Here is a 22,871-nt window from a genome sequence, read left to right on the forward strand (position 1 = left end):
AAGGATCACTTGTTAGTGCGCATGTCGTCAAAATGAAAAGGTACATCGAACAACTAAGGAAACTTGATTATCCCCTGTCAGATTAAATGGCAACGGATTTCATCTTGAACTCTCTTCACAGCTCTTACGACCAGTTCGTAATGAATTTCAATATGAATGGCTGGGTGAAGACAGTGCCGGAGCTTCATGGAATGCTCAAGATCGCTGAGATGAATATTCCGCTAAAAACAATCAAGCTCTTATGGTTCGATCTGCTGGTGTCGTCAAGCCTAAACCCAAGAACCGGGGTCATAACGGTAAAGGCAAAAAGAATGTTACTGTTGCTGCCAAGTCTGCCACCAACACTAACAAAGGTATTGCAAAGGTACCATCGCCGCCCCCTGAGGAGCGCCAGTGCTACAAGTGCAACAAAATGGGACACCGGAAACGTAACTGTCCTGACTACCTTCCTGAGATGAAAAGGCGGAGGACCAATGGTGAAAGCTCCTCTAAAGGTATTTCTATTTACGTTATTGAACTTTTCACTGTCTCTAGAAACATATGGGTATTTGATACCGGATGTGGTTACCACATCGTGAATGTCTTGCAGGAGCCTGAAAACTGGAAGAAGCTGAAACAAGGCAGCATGGAACTCATCGTTGGTGATGGGAAAAGAGTCCCAGTTCTTGCAACTGGCACATATCATTTTGCTTGTCCGTCTGGCCTTGTAGTTACTTTAGATAACTGTTTGTTTACACCTGGTTTGACCAGAAACATTATTTCAGTTTCTTTACTATTTGAACAAGGATTTAAGTACGTTTTTAATAGTATTGCTATTTCTGCCTACTTGAATGATATCTTTTATTTTGAGGCTAAACCTCGAAATGGTATTTATGAGGTTGATGTTCAAATAAATAATAATGTATATAATCTTTCTAAACGTATCAGATCTGGTGTCACACCCCGATTAGCACAATGCGGAAGCGTAAAACGAGAATGTAACAGATACCTCTGGTATCAACACATTGTTTATAAATAAACATTACAAACTAATTTACAATATATTACATTTCTTTGTTCTATCATTGTTTTACAGTCTAGGCGATACAAACAAAACTGGTTCGTTAACTATACGTTCTTACTACTAGCACCCTTGCCTCTATTCACATAGCATCAACCACACACCTTGGGCAAGTAACAGATCACCAAATCATTCCGATTTAGGTACACCTGAAAAACAGTTTAAAACGGGTTAACTACTAGAGTTGGTGAGTTTCACGAGTTTCAAGAAATCAGTAATGAGTATTCACAAGTCAACACTTGTAATCATAAAATAAGTATGTATGTATGTATGTATGTATGTAAATGATGTAATTATGCTAAGCTACAGTGAAGCCTTGACTATATGTGTTGCATGCATCCATTTCCCACGCTCCATCAACCATTGTGGCCCCTTTCCGCCCACAACATGCCCCGGTAGCTATGTCTAACACTACATAGCCTGTTTGTATAAATATGGTCATGTGCAAACGGCGCTATGTGACACGGCAACCAGGTCGATTCCGTTTGGGTTTGTCAAACCAATAGTACTATTCACAAGCCACCGGCTCAAAGTTAATCACTGTGATCGTGGGGACTTTCGTGTGTTAGCACTTAGATAATTCACATCAATACATGTTTCAGGTATGTATATGTAATCAAACATGCTTTTCACCCCAAAAGTTCGTAAAACAGTTTAAAGAGTGGGGTCATAAAACTCACAGTTTAGTAGATATTCAGTACTGTATCAGATCGTGGTTTGTTCGGTCCGCTTTCAGTAGTTCCTATAATCAATATTATAATAATATTAATATTTTAATATTATTATAATCTCAATACTAATCTGGGCTGTATAACTAATCTGGGTGTAGCTGGAACGCCCAGAAAGTGGCAATAGGCTTAGGTTGTGATGTTGTTCAATGTCCAATACTTAGAACTGAACTTGGCTCAGATTCCCGTTTTCCCAGCTGGGCCAAGTTGTTCGTTTACGCGTTCAGAAAACAGTTGTGGGAAAATAAGTTTGGGTAAATGTATTGGTTAATAAAATGATTAAGTTATAAAGAAGGATCATATACTGGGATCCCGGATTAGCCACGGGGTCCGTTTCCGTTTATTCAATTTGATTTGAGAAGAAACGCACACAATCCACCCGGATTGTCCAGGTTTCTCATAGAAAAGTTCATTTTCACTTAATTAGTCAAAAATATGATTTTTGATCACTCTTGGTGTTTTGATATTCCCGCAGGTTCGTTAGTCGCAAACTTGCCGATTTTTATAAAAATTGAATTTGTTTAATATTCAAATTAGCATAACTAATTAACCGTTAATCATTAAATTATGAAAATTTAACCACTTATCAATTAAAATATGTAGATTTTTATAAAAATATTTCTGGAATTTATTTACTGATTTATTAATTTATAAAAATTCATTTTATCAGCTATATTTCGCCTGAAAATCGTCCGTTTACCCCAAACAATTTCCAAAAATTCCACAAAAATTCCTGAATGCTCAAATCATGTCCCAAATCAACTTGTATCAATTCCAGAATGTAAAAAGCTCGTGCGATATTCTTTTCGGCCCAAATTCGGCTATAAAAATTCACACGAACGCAAATAAACAAAACACCTTTAAACTTCTGAAAATGATCCCAAAATTCATATGTGATCAAAATACATCAAATCTGAGTTCCTAGAAAAATTTCATAATTTTTGAAGTATTTTAGCTAATTTTCCCAAATAAACGTCCCAATTCGGTAATAAATTCGCCAAATATTCTCGGATGGTCGAAAAATTACCAAATTTGAACAAGGACTCAATGACATGGTCCCTGATGTCCCTGCAAAATGTCAATTCCTAAAAATATGTACATCACAACCTTAACCTAAATAGCCCTGTAAACGAGTGTTTCGGCATTACCTTAGCGGGTTTGGCTCGTTTCCGACTTTTTAATCAAGTTTTCAGGTTCTTGTGCTTCTAAGCAAGCTAGGTACAAGTCCTATATCACAAACTAAGCAATATTTCATTAACAAAACAGCCCTTAACTTAGGGTTTCGGCTAGTGCACAAAAACGAACTTTTGAACCGTAAAAACGCCGTTTCAACCCTTTCATCCGTGTTTATGGAAAAAAAAAACTATTAACACAGGTTCGTTAACATTTTTAAGATCAAAACATGTTTATGGACCATTTTTGGGATTTTTACATGGTTAGGAATGATTTTTAGTAACCAATACATGTTTTTATGGTATTAATCAAGGTTAAACAAGTACAAAAGCTACTTATTTAAGCTCTTTACCTTAGGGTTTGAAGGTTTTCTGGAAAATCAGCTTGCAGCTACTAGGACCTCAGTTTTTATAAACCAAAATGAATAAACAAGCTTCCAAAACAAGTTTTATAAAAAGAATGGGGGTGGGGGTGGGCTGGCCGATCGGAACATCATGGGCCTCCCCCTTGGGCTGTTTTGGCCCAATAATCTGGTTTCTCAAGCCCAAAAACGAAAAGCCCAGTCCAAATTTAGTTCGGGTTCGGTTTTTGGCGCGAAAAACTTATCGGGTGCGTTAAACAGATGTTTGTAAAAATCAAAAATATTTTCACGGATCGCTTAAAACATTTCAAATAAGTGTTTGGTAAGTCTTTTTCGGCTTAACGGATGATACAATGCTTGGTTTGTAACTATCTTTCGCGTTTAAATCTATAGCGGGTAGTTAAACAAGCATATTTTCGTTTAACTTGTTTGCTATCAAACTAAGACCATATTTCTAATATTTTAGCTTGTATAGATCATATATCACTTATAGATGGCCCCCCGAGATATCTGGGTCATAACCCGACCCGTTCGGTTAATCGTTCGTTTGTTACGCAAAAGGCGTTTATTTGCTTAATCGTTAAATACGTACTGAGGTGTACCTTGTTTTGGCTCAAATGTCACATCTGGCATCAATGATACATTTCTATGGCATTGCCGACTTGGCCACATAACCAAGGCACGAGTCAAAAGACTCCAATCCGAAGGGATTCTTGAATCCACAGGACCGGACTCTTTTGATGACTGCGAATCTTGTTTAGCTGGCAAACTCGTTAAAGGCTCCTTCACTCATAAGAATGAACGAGCAAAGGATCTGATGGGAATCATACATACTGATGTATGCGATCCTTTCAGAACCATGTCTAGGAATCATGAAAGATACTTCGTTTATTTTATTGACGATTACAGTCGATATGCTTATGTGTATCTTATGAAACACAAACATGAAACTTTTGAAAAGTTTAAAGAGTTTCAAAACGAAGTGGAAAATCAACTCGGAAAAACTATTAAAATGCTTCGATCAGATCGAGGTGGAGAGTATCTCAGCTCAGAATTCATAAATTATCTAAAAGAGTGTGGAATTGTTTCACAGCTCACTCCACCCGGCACACCCCAACACAATGGCGTGAGCGAGAGGATAAATCGAACCTTGCTAAACATGGTCAGATCGATGATGTGTAGAACTAACTTGCCTCACTCCTTTTGGAGCTTTGCCCTTATGATCGCCGCCCGCATTGTCAATCTGGTTCCAACTAAAAGGTAAGCAAAACCCCGTATGAGATATGGCATGGGTGAAAACCCAATTTGTCTTTCCTTAGAATATGGGGATGTGATGCTTATGTCACTAGTGATCCTGACGATAAGCTCGATCCTCGCGGCGTAAAAGTTGTTTTCGTCGGATACTGTAACCAAAGTGGATTTTATTCTTTCCATCCTGATACAAATGTGATTTCTATCAGAAGGAAGGGCCACTTTCTCGAGAAGGAAATTCTCGATCGAGGAACTGGAGATAATATTGTCGATCTTGAAGAAATTCAAGAACTACAAACTACCGCTGAGGAAGTTGGAACGTCTGATCAACAAGTTGTTGTTGCTGATACATCGGACATGAACACAAGCGTTCGCAGAAGTAATAGGACTCGCGTACCAAACTCTAAATACCTATGGCATCTAGATGGTCCCGAGGTCCTCTTAGTAGCCGAAGCGAAGAACCTACTAATTACAAATCTGCTATCTTAGATCCGGAATCTGAGAAATGGCAAGATGCCATGAACGCCGAGATGCAATCTATGCGTGACAATCAAGTCTGAATGTCAGGCAGTAGTGTGACATCTGACCCGATCCGACCCGACCCAGGTACCCGTTTCTCCGATCCGATCTCTTTCTTTTATGATTTAATATTTATTTATACTTATACTTTACTTTTAATAATAATAATATATTTTCCTTCCCGCCTCTTCCTCTCTTTTTCTTCCCGCCGTCCCGTCCCTCTTTTTCTCTCTTTCCGCCTTCTTTTCCCTCTTGTTGCCGTCCCGCCTCTTTCTCTCTCTTGTCGTCGTTCCGCCCTTACGCCTTGAACCTCCTTTTCTCTTAACTCTTTGCTTGTCCTTTGGTTCTTCCCGCCTAAGGATGTCTGCGCAGCTCCACGCGCCAGACTCCTTACAAGGAAGCCTGCGCGAAGACCAATTGTTCCTGCGATACGCGAGGCAAACTGTTCTCGCAGCGCGCTAAGAATTGTAGTTCTTCCCGCAGCGCGCTAAGAACGGTAGTTCTTCCCGCGACGCGCTAAGAATTGTAGTTCTTCCAGCAGCGCGCTAAGAACGGTAGTTCTTCTCGCAGCGCGCTAAGAATGGTAGTTCTTCCCGCGACGCGCTAAGGATTCTAGTTCTTCCCGCGGCGCGCTGTGGACTGTTCTGTCTGCCTTCGCCCTCGCGCGTGCGCTCGAGCCTTCTCGCGCTAAACCCTTTGAGTTTTCTTCTGTTTAATCTAGCCGTTTGCTTTTGTGATGTCTTATCTTCTGTGCTGTTGACCTGACCTATCTTATGTCTGAAAAGTTACTTTCGGCGCAGCATGCGCACCAACCCCATTGGTTGACAGAAAAAGTGACTGACATTATCTTTTGAGATCTGCTTTTTCCATGCTTGACCAGTACCTTTATCTGACCCGCCCATGCTTGTTTACTGTTACCTGTCAGCTTTTCCTTGTCCCCTGCAGCTGCCATATCTTTCCATATCTTTTGCTTTTGTTTTCTTATGCTTTTTGATATCTTTTGCTTTTGGAATCTTTTACTTTTTGGAGATCTTTTCCCCTTTTCCAGGGATTGTGTTCCCTAGGGTTTCCCTATAAATAATAATGTTAATTCCTAACACTACACACACAAAGCACTTAAACTCTCCTGTTCTCTCTTTCTTCTTGCCGTTGTTCTTCCTCTGCCGTCTCCTCTCTCTTTGCCTTCGTCTTCCTCCCTGTTCTGCCCTGCTTTTCCGGTAATATATATTATATATAATAATTTACTTATTAATTATGCTAACTTATAATCAAGACTTAAAACCAATCATTAAAACAATAATCTTATTTATAGGTTAACTTGTGCTTGTTTAAAGTTGGTTCTTGCTTTATCTTACACCGCATCGTTTATCAAGTGAGTAATCTCGTACCTAATCCCTTTTTATTTTTAATGTTTTGGGATGTTCATGTGTTCATACAAACTTAGAGTCTTAAACGGTTTATGAACTTTAGTCGCGCAGTATCCCATGTGTTGAGGACGTAGACTTGGCTGTTTATTTGTATGTGTGGATCATTAACCGTCTTGTCGGTTTATTCCGCAGTTCTCATGGTACCATTAGATGAACACGGGAGAACAATCGTTTATGATTTTCTCTTTTGTTTACACTTGCACAGTCTTTCTTGTTTGTGAGCTCAATTGTGAGCACTGGCAGTCTATGAATCTTAGAGTTGGTCCCGATCGGATTACACCCTTGTTGAAAACCAGACATACACATGTTGCGCGCAGATTTATTGTTATCTATGTATTGTATTAAACTTGATTTCTCACCAACACGCAAGTGTTTGACGTTTATTTTAACACATGTTCAGGTTTGCTGTAGCTACATTTGGAGCTTGTGGACACGTAGGACGTTTTTACTTTTGGACCTAGATTAAAATGTATCAAGACAAGTTATTGTTGTTCGAATATTTTGCCTTATAATATATTGATTTATGTTGATTTATGTTATCTTGTGTTTACGCTGCGCGTAGCGCGAATGAATATATTTATTAAATATTGACACCCAAATAGTGTCACGAGTAATGAAACAATATGTGGCGCCCCGATGTATAATCCGCCTTTGGTCGGGGTGTGACAAGTAGGGAGGAAGTAGATCTTCAAAACGAAAACCAACATGCATGGAAATGTGTACACCTATAAAGCACTGTTAGTAGCGAAAAGCTTTACTCAAACTCAAGGTGTTGACTCTGGTGAAACTTTCTCGTCCATTGCTATGATCAAATCAATCAAGGTGTGCAAACTGAAGAAGTCCATTTATGGACTCAAACAAGCATCTCGCAGATAAAATATTTGTTTTGATGAGAAAATCAAAGAGTTTGGTTTAATCAAAAATGAAGATGAGCCTTGTGTTTACAGAAAGGCTAGTGGGAGCACTATATCATTCCTTATCTTGTATGTGGATGATATACTGATCATTTGGAAAAAACATTCCTATGCTTTAGGAAGTTAAGCACTGGTTGGGATCTTGTTTCACAATGACAGATCTTGGTGAAGCTGCTTATATTCTAGGAATCAAGATCTACCGAGATAGGTCTAAGCGGCTTCTAGGGCTGAGTCAAAGTACATACATAGACAAAGTAATGACACGCTTCTCAATAGATAACTCCAAGAAAGGAGCTGTCCCCATGGCTAAAGGAACCGTGTTGAACAAATCGCAATATCTGGCAACGGACATTGAAACTAAGCACATGCAAGCAATTCCATATGCTTCAGCGATTGGTTCTATCATGTATGCAATGTTATGTATTAGACCTGACGTCTCGTATGCGCTAAGTATGACTAGTCGTTTTCAGCAGAACCCTGGCATTGACCATTGGACTGCTGTAAAGAACATTCTAAGATAACTGAAAAGGACAAAGGACATGTTCTTAGTGTTTGGAGGAGTGGAAGATGAGCTCACTGTAAGGTGTTACACTGATGCTAGCTTCCAGACTGACCGAGATGATTCTCGCTCACAATCTGCTTGGATGAAGAAGTTCATAGCCCACCTCGATCTGGTTCCAAGTTTTCGGAAACCGATTAACGTAATTTGTGATAACACTGGAGCCATTCTCAAGCCAAAGAGCTCAGATCTCATCATAGGGCCAAGCACATTCTAAGTAAGTTCCACTATAACGGGATATACTGGAACAACGAGACATCATAATAAGCAAAGTAGACACAGATCAAAACCTAGCTGACTCGTTCACTAAACCGATGACTCAGGACAAGCATGATCATCACAGAGATGCTATCGGTCTTAGATTAGCTAGTAGTTTATTTTGATTTAGTATTTGGATGTATGAACATTTAAACAGTTATACTTTTGAGTTCTCTTTTGATTTAATGGTTAAATGCAAATGTTGAATAATATAACTGTGTTTGGTTTTAATACCTTTAATCCATGAATATTGTATTCTAAAATTATCCGTAGTCGGTCAGACTTGTGGGAACAACTCTGAATTAAGACTATTCTGACTTTGGACTCAAGAAGTTGACTTCCAAACTCACAGACCTCATTATGAATGATGTTGGATGTAACTCGCATCAAATCATCTTCATGGATCTTATTCATAAGATGTTTTGATATTGGTATGCTCATTTAGTATCCTTAGACCTGAGATATATATTAGAACTTTCGTTTACTAAAGGCTATTCTTTGATCAGTGTCAACCGCTGTCGCATAACTGCTAGCTATAAAGGCATTGGTTGGGAATAATCTGAAGTTCAGTGGGAGTTGTATGTATTCAAGATGGGATTCTGTACTCTTACATGATATGTAACAGTTAGACATCTTGGCACCCTCGTTGATTCAAACTGGTAAAGTGTGAGGCCTCACCCAAACTAACTGTGTGTTTGATTGGACCACTTTGATTCTTGATCGAGAACTATAATGATTGAACGCCATATGAGATTGAACCTGATCCATGTCTCATTGTTCAATTGATGTTTTATACAGAAAGGATAGATGACAACAATTACCATAAATTCGTTATCTTGCAATAGTGTATTCCAAGATTATTTTAGTTAATGGATTTAAAATGTTATAACCTGTTGGGGGCAGCTACGTTAAAACATGTGTTGAGGAAGGAGGAACCGGAAGTGAGAGCAGTGGTCACGGCTTGTGCTTCCATTGTGATTGTGTTTTAGAGATCAATAGTAAGATGAATAATGAATAACCGTGAGAGAAATATAAAAGCAAACCAAGAAGTGAACGCTGATCTTTTGGTGCTCTTTCGGTAGAGAGTAAACGGTACTGATCGCAAAAAATGTAAACGGTGCTAATCACAAAAAAAAAGAGGAGAGTTTGTTAAGATGAATAATGAATAAATGTTTTATTTATAGAGAGAAATAAAAGCAAACAAAGAACACTCTTTCGGTGCTAATCGCAAAAAAGGATTGTTAATGCAAACTCAGATAGGTTTTGAGTGCTTTTAATGGCCATGTTGCATATTGCCAATTACGTTCATTGTAGACTAGCAAATTACCCGCGGCGAATCGGTCGGTAAAACCCGGGCATCGACGAGTCAACGTGAATTTGGTTAGTACGGGCTACATTCGTTATGATACTAGAACTAAACTTAAAAAATAAATTCGTCGTATTAACATGTTTATAATAAAAGACCAAGAAAAATAGTGGCACTCGTATAACGTATTGAAAAATAAATTAGCATATTCATTCAGTCGGTAAACTCGGGTATTGGTAAAACCCGAGTGTTACGATGGTGAGTCAACGCGAATTCGGTCGGTATCGTTTACGTTCGTTATGGTATAAATGTTGGTAAAACCCGAGCTTTAAATTTAAAAAAAATGATCAAATTAACATATAAAACGAGTAACATATTAAAAAATAAAAATTTTAAAACGATATATATTTGGTCGGTAAACCCCGAACGGTGGTAAAACCCAAGCGTTGTTCCCGGGCGTTGAGGCAATAACTTGACATGAATTAGGTCAGTTTTTTGGTTACGGTTACGCTCGTTAATGTACCGAAACTAAAACAAACAAAATATAAAATTTGAGGTGGACCAATGGGGTAGCGCGGTTCGATGAAACTCGGTGAGTATGCGCGAATTCAATATGTTTCCGTCACGTTCGTTATAGTACCAAAACTAAAACAGAAAATAAAAAATTAGTGTTCGGTCGGTCACGCTCGTTATGATACCGAAACTAAAGCAGAAGATAAAACAAATTAAAAAGATATAAAAAAACCTCGCAGATCAATACGGTGCCCGAAAAGTGGCCCAATAGAAGCCCTTACGATACCAAAGTTCTAATTTATACTATAGTAATAATATCATTCAAAAACAATAAAACTATAAAAAGTTTAATCAATAGTATAGGATTAACGTATGTTTTTTTTATGACAATTAAATTAAAGAAAAGATAGTTTGTGTATCAAAAACTATAATTATCATTAATATTTTACCCCACCCCTTGTGGTGTGGTGGTAAATGTGTTGGCGTTACCTTGCAAAGATTAAGGGTTCAAGGTCAATACACTCGTGGTGACCATGGAGTACCAACGGTTAATCTTTAAGTCATTTGTTCACACGACCTCTGGATTTGGTTGGCCTACTTTGGGTCTGTCGGGTCCAACAACGACATAAACGTTCTCAACATGTCGCCCATGCTAGAGTATTACATCAGTCCCAGCATACCACCATTTTATGCCAACAGTACCTACTACCTTCATGGATACTATCTGGGAGATGGAATATATCTGGAGTACTCGATCATCGTCAAAACATTTCAAGACCCGATCGAAGTAAAAAAGAGAATATTTTAAGAAAATGCAAAAGTCTGCCCGAAAGGATATCGAGAGGTGTTTCGGGGTTCTAAAAATACGTTGGCATTATGTGAAAAGCCATGCGTGTATGTTCGATGGCAAAAATGAGCGATGCAATGTATACGTGTATCATATTGCATAATATGATTTTAGAAGACCAGGTCAAAGCAATATGCCAACACTATATACTAGGGAGTGTTCCAGAACAATTTTCTGAACCAACCGAACAACAGCAAACATGAAACAATCACGAGCTCACTGTCAAGTGAAATACATAACCAACTTAAGGCGGATTTGGTGCAACACGTTTGGGATCATCGTCCCGTTGAAGACGAGGACGAAGACGAGGACGAGGACGAATACAAAGACAGAGACGAAGACGAAGACAGGTCTTTGATAAGTATTTTTTATATGTATTTTTTTTTTATTTTTTGATGTGTTTTTATTTTTATTTTAATGTATTTTTATTTTATTTAATTAATTTAATAAATTTTTATAAATTAATGGGTTTTTATTTGTTTAATTTAATTATAAAAAGAAAAAAATAAAAAAAAAGATGACGTAGCAAAGGAGGAGCTACAACACCATTACACCCATAAAACAAAAATCCACAATTTGCTGACTACAAGTCGCCCCATTTTGTAGCCTCTCCTCTACACATAGCCTTATGCTTCTTCTTGCACATCTGCCATTGCAACAATCTTTACTTGAAAGAGTCAATCCTCCCCCTATTACTCATCAAAAGTTCAAAAAAAGATTAAACAAATTGTTAACATATCATATATGATTATAGAAAGTATACTTATTGTTACAATGAATCAGTTACGGATTACACCTCTCATGCTGTACTAAGTTTCCAAACTTGACCCATTTGTCTCGTTAGAGATGGAATCTAACCCAAATCAACACCTTATGCATGAAACCAAAATACCAATATGACCGAACCAAACCCAAAACAAACGATTTAGTTTCATTCATGTTTTTTCAAACAACCATGATCTGTTTAGTTTTGGTTTTTCATGTACCAAAAACTAAAAAACTGAACCAAACTCGAAAAAACCAACTTTTCTTATTGAATTTATGTTTTATAAATTTAACTAGCTTTAAAACTCGGGTAATGCACAGGATGATCCAAAATAATAAAAAAGAGGGATTAATTTAAGCAATACGTACGTACTATATATGTGAAGAAATGTTTTATGTATGCTATCTATAAATTTGTTTTGCATTTACAATTTAGAAATTTCTAAAATCTCTTTGTATACAACAATTAAAGTTGTATTAGTAGTTTTTTTAATTAAAGTTCCAGAACCTATATGTTGCACAAGTGAAAAAATTATCTGTAACTAAAATTCTTATGCGAAAGCATGAGGTCAAGCCATAATAAAAGGGTAAAATGCTAACAAGTTAATTACAATCACATTTAAAAGAAAAATGCTTCCACAATCCATACACAATACCTTAATGTATGGATCCAAAAGAGTTTGTGTCTTGTTAATGCCAGGCTAAAGTTGAACCATCTTGGAGGTGTGAGTATTTCAACATATGCTTCAATATTTGCAAATGTCAGCCATTGATTCTTGATGCTAGGTATCCACTTCTGCAGATATAAATGACAAAATATTAATAAGAAAGAAGGAAGATTATACAAATCTTAAAAGATCAACTTAGTATACGCATAAAGAAATGTTTAATTAGATGAGCATATACCAAAAAAAAAAAAGCAAATAAAATGTTAGTCATCATCATTGGTCAAATATTATTCATTTTGTATATTTACATATAGGACCGGAGGGTTTCATAGTTTCTCTTTGCTTTTATTAAAAACAAATAAAATTTAATAAACTTCTAAAGTTTTTGAATATTATGAAATAGTTTTTCTAAAAATAATACAAATTATAATAACTTTGTAATTTGATTTTACGAGTTTGTATTTATGCAAGAGAAAATATATCTTAGTTTATATAATTGCAAATTATTTACCACTAAAAATACATAAATTATGAAAAATAACAAACCCTTTAAATCCACTTCTAAAATTTGTCTAATGCTTAATTTTTTGCCACCATTGACCTGACCACTGCGAATAAACACCTGATGTCACTAGGTAAACAGAATGTCAGCTCTTAATTTAATCACTACTTAGGTCTTAGAGCATATTTTGGAGTAAAAAAATATGTAAATATTAGTAGTCTGTAAAATAAATTTAATGGACAACTACGGACAGTTGGACACATATTTTTCTAATATAATCTTAGAAAGTTAATTAATATACAAGATTCATACGGCAGCACGAATCATTTATTCATCGTAAATAAAATTGAAAGTTGCCAATAAAAAAGGCAAATACTAGAATTTAGATAATTAGCAAATGTGCATCTCATTGTTTCCTCTTAGACAGAACATTTGTTCTTATCAGGAGTTTGGTTGGCCATTGATTTTATGTTCGACTTTAACACAGGCTCAACCCGTGATGCCATCAAAACCTCCACGCCTCCTACTACAAATCACCCATTCAAATGGAACAATGTTGCCCCGGTCAAAGACTTCTTGGTAAAACGAGGTATCAACATTGACTCTTAACTTCTTGGTAAAACGAGGTATCAACATTGACTCTTAACGTTTTCCGGTTTGCAGGGTACATGATGAATCTGCCAACCACTTTGTTTTGTATTTTGTCTAGCTCCTTACTATACTTATTGCAATCCAGACCAAAGAATGCATTTAAATTTAAAAAAGAAAAAAAAACATTCAAGTTACTGATACATAATTTAAACTGGCAAATGACGAATAACATGTATTTTGTGAAAATAACTCTTTTGATTCCTTAACACAGTCACAACATGATATCATTGTAAGAAAATATACAATTTCCAAACTAATAAATATTGTCCATCCACCAATAACCGATCCCAATTCAAGTATCAAATCATTCAAATATTCAATCTCTCAGTTTACCCTTTTCGGGTCACGAGCTGCAGCAAGATGATCCTGCAAAACCATAATAAAGTTAAAGAGAGCAAAATTTACTGATATCAAAATCAAAGAAACAAACTTAACAAAAACTTACATATATGAAATCAAATGCTTTAGTATCATCTTTCTTTGAACTGCTCATTGTTGAATTAGGGGTTTGATTTGCAATAACCGGATTAAATATATCTGGAAAAGCTGAAGAGCTACTTGCTGAACCAATATTCTGGGATTGCAAGTTATTCATTGTGGATAAAAACTGCTGCTGAGCTAAAAGATTGCCCATTGCAGCATAATTAATCTGTTGAGAACCAAATAACATAGGATTCAACATCATGGTATTATATGCACCAGGATCCATAGCCATAGGAAACATAGGATTTTGACTCATCCCATGCCCTTGAAATTGAAGCATGTTACTCATAACATCATTCATCTGTGGATTTATATTACTTGCAGAATCTGAAAAGACTGTTTCCAGTGATTCCTTTTGAGCGGGCCCGTTCTGCGATGGTGTTGACTCGTTCTCGGTTACAGATAAGCTAGCCATCAAATTGTTAACATTATCTTTAGAACCAAACAGGTCAAATAATTCTGGTTGACTTTGATTTGACTTGTCAACAGTAGCCAATCCTGAAAAGATATCGACTGGTTCTTGTTGTTCTGTATTGTTTTGGCCATGAAATGACACGTCAGTAAACGGATCATCATTGTTCACCGATTGATTGTTGGGCACATTAGTACCCGAATCACCAAACAAGTCATCCATCAAATTGGTGGTGGTTGTTGACACGGATACATGGTTCTCCTGTTCATTCCCATTTGGCTCGTTGGTGTCGATTAAATCAGGCATTTGAATTACGGGTTTCTCAGGTTCCAAGTTTTTATCTTGCTAACTCATCTTGCTACCAGTTTGCTCTCCAGTGAGAAGGCCCAACACCTTAATTATTTGCATAAAGAGTTAAATAAAAAGATGTGTTTTGCATAAAGATATTTAAATAAAAACTTTAATGAAAGTCTGCAATACCTTATTTGCCTTTTCCCTCGCGGAAGCTTGAGGAGATTGAGAACATTTTATCACAACGTCTATATATTCAGTGAAATATGAAGCCACAATGAAAAATTTTCATCATCTTTCTTCCTCAAGATTGCCTCAAGCACACATAATCCTCTCACACAGACCTGACATAATTATTAACCATAAAATCTTTAATTTGATAAGCTTAAAAACTTGGGGTATGTTTGGTCGGCGGTAATGGAATGAAGGAGGAATGGAATGGGATAAGGAATGGAATGGACAAGGGAATAAAATAGATCATTTCATTCCTTTGTCTTGTTTGGTTAACATATAGGAATGAAATGAATTATTACTTTATGTCGTTTGGTATCCAAAAAAAAATTGTAGGAATGAAATAAAAATAATAAAAATATTCCTATCTCAAAATGGTTGCGGTGGTTACCGCAACGATGGTGTCGGTGGTAACGCTGGTTGTAAGGTGGTGGTGGTGGCGATGGTGGCGGCGGAGGCAGTAGCGGTGGTAGCGTTGGTGGTAAGGTGGTGGTGGTGGTGGTGGTGGTGGTGGTTGTTGAGAAAGTAGGGTGAAGGAGGAATGGAATGAAAAAAAAGAAGGGGGGTGGGAAGGAATGGTTTTGATGGAATGGGATTCCATGTGTAATGGTTGATTCCATTCCATTGAGCAACCAAGCATCACTTTTTTTATTCCCACGTAACGAATCATTTCATTCCCTCTGTCATTGCTGCATACCAAACGCTACCTTGATCTTTTTTTGTTTTTTAAAGTCAAATCGAGCTAGAGTCCTAAAAGTGGCAAAATTGGTGGGTTGGTAAAGAGTCAGTTTGGGCTGACCGAATGCTTTTTGTCAAAAGTTTGTAATTTGTTAACAAAATGAATAGTATGCCAAATATGATTACAATAACTAATTAACTGTATTATCAAATGTTTTATGTAAAGTGATTTTAGAAGGTTTTGCATTAGAAAGTAACTCCAGGTGAAAATTGCCACCACTAAGCCTGTAAACGAACCAAACGTTTAGTTCATTTAGTTAAACGAACAAATATGAACAGATGCCTCGTCCATTCATTCATTAATGCTTGTTAGTATAATTTCGTTTATTTATGTTTGTTTATATATTTATTTAAAGTATTTGAGCCTCTTACAGCGTATTTAGTTTTATGAAATTGAAATATCAGCTCTTTACAACTTTAGTCTTGCTTTATTAGATTTTTAGGCCCAACATATTGATGTTTACATTTGCTTTTAATTGGTGTTCGCTCGGCGATGTTCGTTCATCAATGTTCAATTATGTTTGTTCGCTTACGTTCTTGAACTTATACCATTAACAAACATAAACGAACACGAGCATACTCATGGTCTTAACAAACAAACAAACAAACATGAAAAAGAAAACCTAGCTTGTTTCAACTGTTTTCTATCGTATGTTCGGTTAAAGTTAAACAAACAAACACGAACATGCCTTGTTGGTGTTCGTTTGGTTCGCTTACAAGCACAGCCACCTCTACATGTTCATTATATTACATTAACCTATAAAATTAAAAGATTTTAAACACACACATACCTGCCACATATGTGATTGAAGCTTTGCTTCAAGTGCTTGACTTAAAGCTAAAGCATCCAACTTTGAAGCCTCGGTCAAAAACACCTGAAGAGCATCTCGAGTGGGTTGTAACCGAATCCCACCAGATGTTACAATAGTCTCTAGCAATCTCTCTTCACGGCTCTTTACACCAAAATTCCGTGAACCCGAACCTGAACCAGAACCACCACTTGAAACATCTGCCTGACTTGCTTTAACCTCTTGACCCCACAGACCTGACACTTCTGTTGACAGCCGAGCAGAATGTAGGGTCCCACTGTAACTACTTTCATTAGTCAAGGATCTTCTTATATTCGGGCTCTTGTAACTCCCCGCGTTATTAATATTCTTATTTGGGGTCTGAGTTTGTGTTAAATTATTCAATCCCTGTTTAATGGTCGCGCTTCCAATGCCAACCACCTCATTAAGAAATGACTTCTTGTCATCTGACGGAGGGTCAAAATTGGTATTTCCAAATCCTTGTATTCTTTGGGCGAGACCCTCGTTTGGTGGCGGTTTACTAGTGTCTTCTCCAGAAAATAAAGCTGTTAAAGCTTCTTGGGCGGTTTCCCTAACGGATTTATTAAGGGCGTCACCCTTTAACGGGTCAGGTTGACCCTTATGGTGAATTAGCTCACGGATGACCACAGAGTTTCTTTGCATTTCTCTCTTGAAATTCGCACCAGACTTCCCTACTGCATACGTGATCACTCTCAACGCCTACAAAAGTGACCAAAAATGTAGTTTATGTTAACAAGAAACAGAGAAATTAAAGTTAAACAAAAATGTGTCAAGCTTTATTTGAGAATCAGAATCATTTGATCAAATCTAGATATGTTTAGGTCATTTTACAGGTATGCCAATAGCCAGGGTTGTTTGTATTGATCCACTTATGAATCAGTAAATTAGTAATAATTTGGTGGCTGTCTGAATATGAATAATAACATAATAATAAAGTAGTAGTAAAGGGTTGATAATTAATGATACCTTTTGCTTAACAATTGGGGATTTGTGTTGCAGACGCTTGAATATAAAGTGGGCGACTTCCTTAACAATGGAGAGGTGAGAAGAGCGAAGAAGCTCACAGATTTCATCCAGTTGGAGTGACTTTATCTTCATCGGAAGTGGCCGCATCGATCATCTTTGACCGCCAGTACGATTCCACCGCTCGCCTGCTTGTATCCACCTCTCCGGTAGATACAAACTCTAATATTAACTTGAGTTAAAACGCTTTATTTGGTCGAGTTTTAAGGTCGCCGGAATCACTTCGGCACGCCGAAATTCTCTGTCGGAAGAGAGGGGGGGGGGGGGGTTGAAGGGGCTGGGGGTTTATTATTATTATTATTATTATTATTATTATTATTATTATTATTATTATTATTTTAAAATCATATTTACATAACTAGTCCCTTCAGTTTCTAATTGTTTTTAAATCAAGAAAATATATATAGATAAAGGATCCAATACAATAACCCTTTATCGTACATTACGTACGCAACACTTCGAACCGTTCATTTTCAGAAACCCAAAAGCACAATTACACTCATCTGTCTGCCCCTCTCCCTCAATCCGTCTCTATCACCACTCGCCGACATCAGCACACCTCCTTGACCATCACCACTTCAATTGAATTAAACTGAAATACACCATTTGCAGAACTTTAAATACATTCCAGATTTGTTCATATGATGAAATCGAATGGTCGATTGATCATTTCTTGATGATTACGAGATTATATGAAGTGATTTTAGCGTTCAATTTTATGTTACAGATAGTTTAATTTCATATCCGAGCTTCTGAACGTTTAAAGTTTGTCTAGAACATTTAATTTCATATTAGGGTTCTAAACTTCTAAGCAGAACTTCTAAACTTTTTTTGTTCTAAACTTCTAAACAGAACGTTTAAAGTTTGTCTAGAACGTTTAATTTCATATTAGGGTTCTGAACTTCTAAGCAGAACTTCTAAACTTTTTTTGTTCTAAACTTCTAAACAGAACTTCTAAACTTTTTTGTTCTGAACTTCTAAAAAGAACTTCTAAACTTTTTTGATCTGAACGTTTAAAGGTGTTCGTTTTTGGACTGAATGTTTAACTTGAACGTTTAAAGGTGTTCGTTTTTTTCAGAACGTTTAAAGATGCTCGTTTTTGGTCTGAACGTTTAACTTGAACGTTTAAAAGTGTTCGTTTTTTGTCAGAACGTTTAACTTGAACGTTTAAATGTGTTCGTTTTTGGTCATAATGTTTTAATGTCTTCAGTTTTGTTTAAAACGTTTAAACGTGATATTTTGAACCGTAATCAGAGCTCAATTAAGTATAGTGTTCTGCAATTTCATAATCGATTGGTGAATCTAAATCCTTCTTCACATCAATTTGATTGATTAAATCATCATTTTTTGATCAATTTTGAAGATTCTTGATATTCAACGACGTTTCATTTTGATTTTGGTTTTTGACTTTAAAGATTTCATACTTTAAGCTCCTATTAGGGTTTAGAAATTGGATGAGATAGAGTGATGAGTTTAGAATTTGGATCAGAATGGATTTGTAATCGACGATTTTGATCATGAACTAGTTTGGGTTATTTACGAAACTGCCTCCGCGTGTTTTTAAATCCAACGCTCTGGAAGGTCGCGTACGTAATGTATAATAAGATATTATTGTACAATAACCCACCCTATATATATATATATATATAATCTAATCTAATCTATCTAACTATCTATATAATTGCCTACGATTGGAGGTCTCACGTCGCTCCCCCCACCCTCTCGTGCCACCAGATTGCCCTATTTCAAAACGGTGGCCTCTCATTGATTTGGGTTTTTTAAAAGAAATTCGCGGGTCAGGTCTCGCTTGGATCCTCCAAACCCGGATGTAAAATAACCCATTCATTCACCGTTCTAAACTGTGATGCCTCCCTTCTGAGGACAAGCAGCGTTCCTGATTTTGTGATTAAAGCCCTAGATCAAGAATCATCATCATGTCTCCTCGTGTCCTTCTCTACTTAATAATAATCAACGCACTCTGTTGTATTATCTCTTGCCATGAATTCAATGCAAACGGTGGGAAGGTGTTGGAGCTTGATGAATCGAATTTCGAGTCCGCCTTTGATTTCTATGCCCCCTGGTGTGGACACTGCAAGCGTCTTTCTCCCGAGGTACTTTTCAGATCTCTTCCTTTCTATTTGCCGGGGATTGTTTTATGTATATTAATTAGTCATGTTATGAACAGGGTCATTTTCAATTATGAATATTATAAATGGAAATTACTTAGTGATGTTATCAATTCAGACTAATTAGTTTATTTATACACTTTGGAAAGGTGATTCATGAAGAGGAAAACACTTATTAAACGCTATAGGATGGATGCAATATTAATATTAATACTTTCAATAATCATGGCAACCAGATAAAGACTGCAATTTTGATTAATATTAAGGAAACATCCTAAAAAAAAAAGAAATTCAATTTGCTATACAACCATCAAAAGCTCAAGGGACTGCCTCATTTTCTAATTTATATACGCCTATTGGATTCTTATAAATGCCTAATTTATAGTTTTGCTCACTTGTAATTAGTGGTTGGTTTGTGTACCATTTGATAAAATCTAACAAACTGTTGATGTTTCCTTCAGTTAGATAAAGCAGCTCCTTTGCTTTCTGGATTGAAGAACCCTCTTGTGATTGCAAAAATAGATGCTGACAAGCATTCCCGCATTGCTTCAAAATATGGAATTGAGTAAGTTACATGCCTTCATTTCAGTTCGAACTTATTTTCACTTTAAACCTTTGACTCAGTCTAAAATCAACATTAGATGTGGCATTTTCGACCCCATTTACTTATAAATGGATCACTTCAGGTCATGTTATAACATGCAAGAAGAACCGTTTACTTGGGCATGGATATGGAACCTTCCAAGAAGAACCGTTTACTTGGGGACTTCTGTATCAACAATCTTTAAAGGGATGACTACCCAAGAAATTTAACAATGCTTGTGGAGAGGCATGCAGAGCTTAAATTGTTGATGTTATTTGTTGCTTAATTTATATATGCTAACAAAACCTTATAAAACATTTGCAGGGTTTGTTTGTGTGAGAGGTTTTGATCAGAAAACGCGGGCTCCTAGACCTCTCATGGCAAGATTGCACTTCCCAGCAAGTAAGTTAGTCGACAAAAAATGAAGAAAAATAGAGCAGCCATCCGATTTCAGGGGTAAAAAGGTCAATTGGTTAACAAACTGTTGTATATCCATTTAACCATCTTTTAACATGACCCCATTGCATGCGTCTGTGTGTAACCTTTGACAACAAATAGAAGCTGAGTGATAGTGGTTTCATTCGCAGCCACCTGCCATTATTTGATACACAATTGCGGATATCGTTATTTGTTATTTTTAACAAGTGTTTTTCTATTGGTTAGCAGATTAAAGAAAAAAAGAAGAGTTTAGTTGACAGTAGTTATTTTTGGATTTCTCAGTATGTATTTTCCTACAACTTTGAAATAATATCATCTATTAGAGGCCATTGCTTCAAACTTTAGGTACCATACAAGAAATTTACTGGAAATTATTAGAAAGGCTTTGAGATCATCTCTTATTCCTGATGTTATTTTATTATATGTTCACATTTTTGGCCTATTCTAAATCCAAGCAGTTGATAATTGATACAGTTTTATAAAGTTACATAATTTAAATGTTTCAAAAAATTTACATTGGTCTTATAAATGTATCCAACAAATAGGCATACTTTCATGTTTCCTTGGTTATAAATTGGTGGATCTAGAAGAAAAATTCACATGTATACAAAAAAAAGGAACTTGAGGCATCATAATATTTACTAAGGGGTATCCGAATACATAAAACGGAGAAGAAAAAAGAAAATTTTCACTAACTTTGCACTTCGTTGTGAAAGTTGAGTGGTGTCTTGAATACCCCTTGGATACCCCCTAATTCCGCCACTGTCTCGGTATACGTATGGGTCTAGCTGTTTACACCTTCAACATTATCAAATAACGGTATAACCTTTTAAATTTTTATTATTTTCTCATTTAAGTTGCTTTTTTGTCTTTTAATATATAATGTCTTATACAAATTTGAACATCTAATTGTTGTGATATGCCTTTATCTATATTTTGATATTAGCTTCATCACAAACTTGGGTGTATCCATTTTAATTGCATCATATGTCGTTATAATAACTTACTTTTAATTAAGTTTTGTACATAAATCCTTAACGTAAGGAATACCTTCATCATCCACATTCGATAGATAATTTACATAATAATATAATCGTATTTTCTAACCGCATATATTAGGAGTTATGTAACAATGTCCACCAATTTTTTAAATAAATAATGCGATAGACTACAAAACCGACGGTTAATTAGGTTGTATGTCGATTAAGATGTGATGAATGCGTATACTCGCTTTAAACCTCACATAACAAAACCCGCGTAACACGAACATTAAAAACAAGAACCTAAATTATATTATGTTGTAAACTACAATTGAAATAGCTCAAACATTAAAATATAATGAACATTACAAACTAATTATACTAAATCAAAACGAAATAAAACAAGTCACTACAAAAAATAAAATAGCAAAATGATTAAAAACAAAAACCTAAATAAACCCCGTAACACGGGGGCCAAAAACTAGTATATATATATACACCCTCTAGACCTTATACATTGAATTGTTTATTATATTAATAAATTGATAGTTTATAATTTTTGAATATTTACGTATTATGCCCGAACATTTAACGAATTGCTTGAACATTAAAACTCAGAGTTTTAATAATAGATCGAAAGTAATATAAGACAAACGAACGATGATCGTAAATCATCGGGAACATAAAATAATTGATGAACAACGAACTAGGATATGTTGAAACGATGAAACGAGTCGGTTTAACGAATACGAGAACAAATTCAAATGACAATTAACGAATGCCACATAAATACATGAAATATATATATATATATATATATATATATATATATATATTTATAAACAAAGACCGAAATTTCAAAATGGGTCGGGTTTTCAGGTTTGAAAACTAACGAATGTTACATAAGCTTCGCCACCTCCACCACAACTGACGAACCATTGTCACCCCCTCACCACCATATACCCCGACGAAGACAACGAACATCGAAGACGATAACACCGAATCAAATTAGCTCGTCAGAAACCATTCACCGGAAAATCGTTTTTGTTGTCGGAGTGGACGAAATGGTTTTTGTTACCGTGAACCCCGGATGTCATGACTTCCGAATTTCAGCGTAGTGAGTTCGAAGAAGAGTGGTTGGTCATCTTAATCGGAGTCAATTGATTTTCCGATAAGGGGGTGTTTGGGATTGCTTATTTTCACTAACTTATAGCTTATTAACTTTTTGAAAAAG

General features: G+C 36.2%; 1 pseudogene across 1 annotated transcript; it reads right to left on the minus strand.

Annotated features, from left to right (window-relative positions):
* Positions 1 to 13,788: 13,788 nt before the first annotated feature.
* On the minus strand, positions 13,789 to 18,061 carry LOC143548256 (protein MODIFIED TRANSPORT TO THE VACUOLE 1-like; annotated as a pseudogene). The gene is made up of 6 exons (XR_013137922.1): positions 17,992 to 18,061; positions 17,454 to 17,672; positions 16,449 to 17,186; positions 14,878 to 15,032; positions 13,948 to 14,790; positions 13,789 to 13,868 (listed from the first exon to the last, which is right to left on the minus strand). The product of XR_013137922.1 is annotated as a protein MODIFIED TRANSPORT TO THE VACUOLE 1-like (transcript).
* Between the last annotated feature and the right edge of the window lie 4,810 nt (positions 18,062 to 22,871).

Source organism: Bidens hawaiensis, unplaced genomic scaffold (assembly GCF_021521415.1).
Source record: "Bidens hawaiensis isolate Kalapana, Puna unplaced genomic scaffold, B.hawaiensis_p1.1 tig00014981_1, whole genome shotgun sequence".
NCBI lineage: Eukaryota > Viridiplantae > Streptophyta > Magnoliopsida > Asterales > Asteraceae > Bidens > Bidens hawaiensis.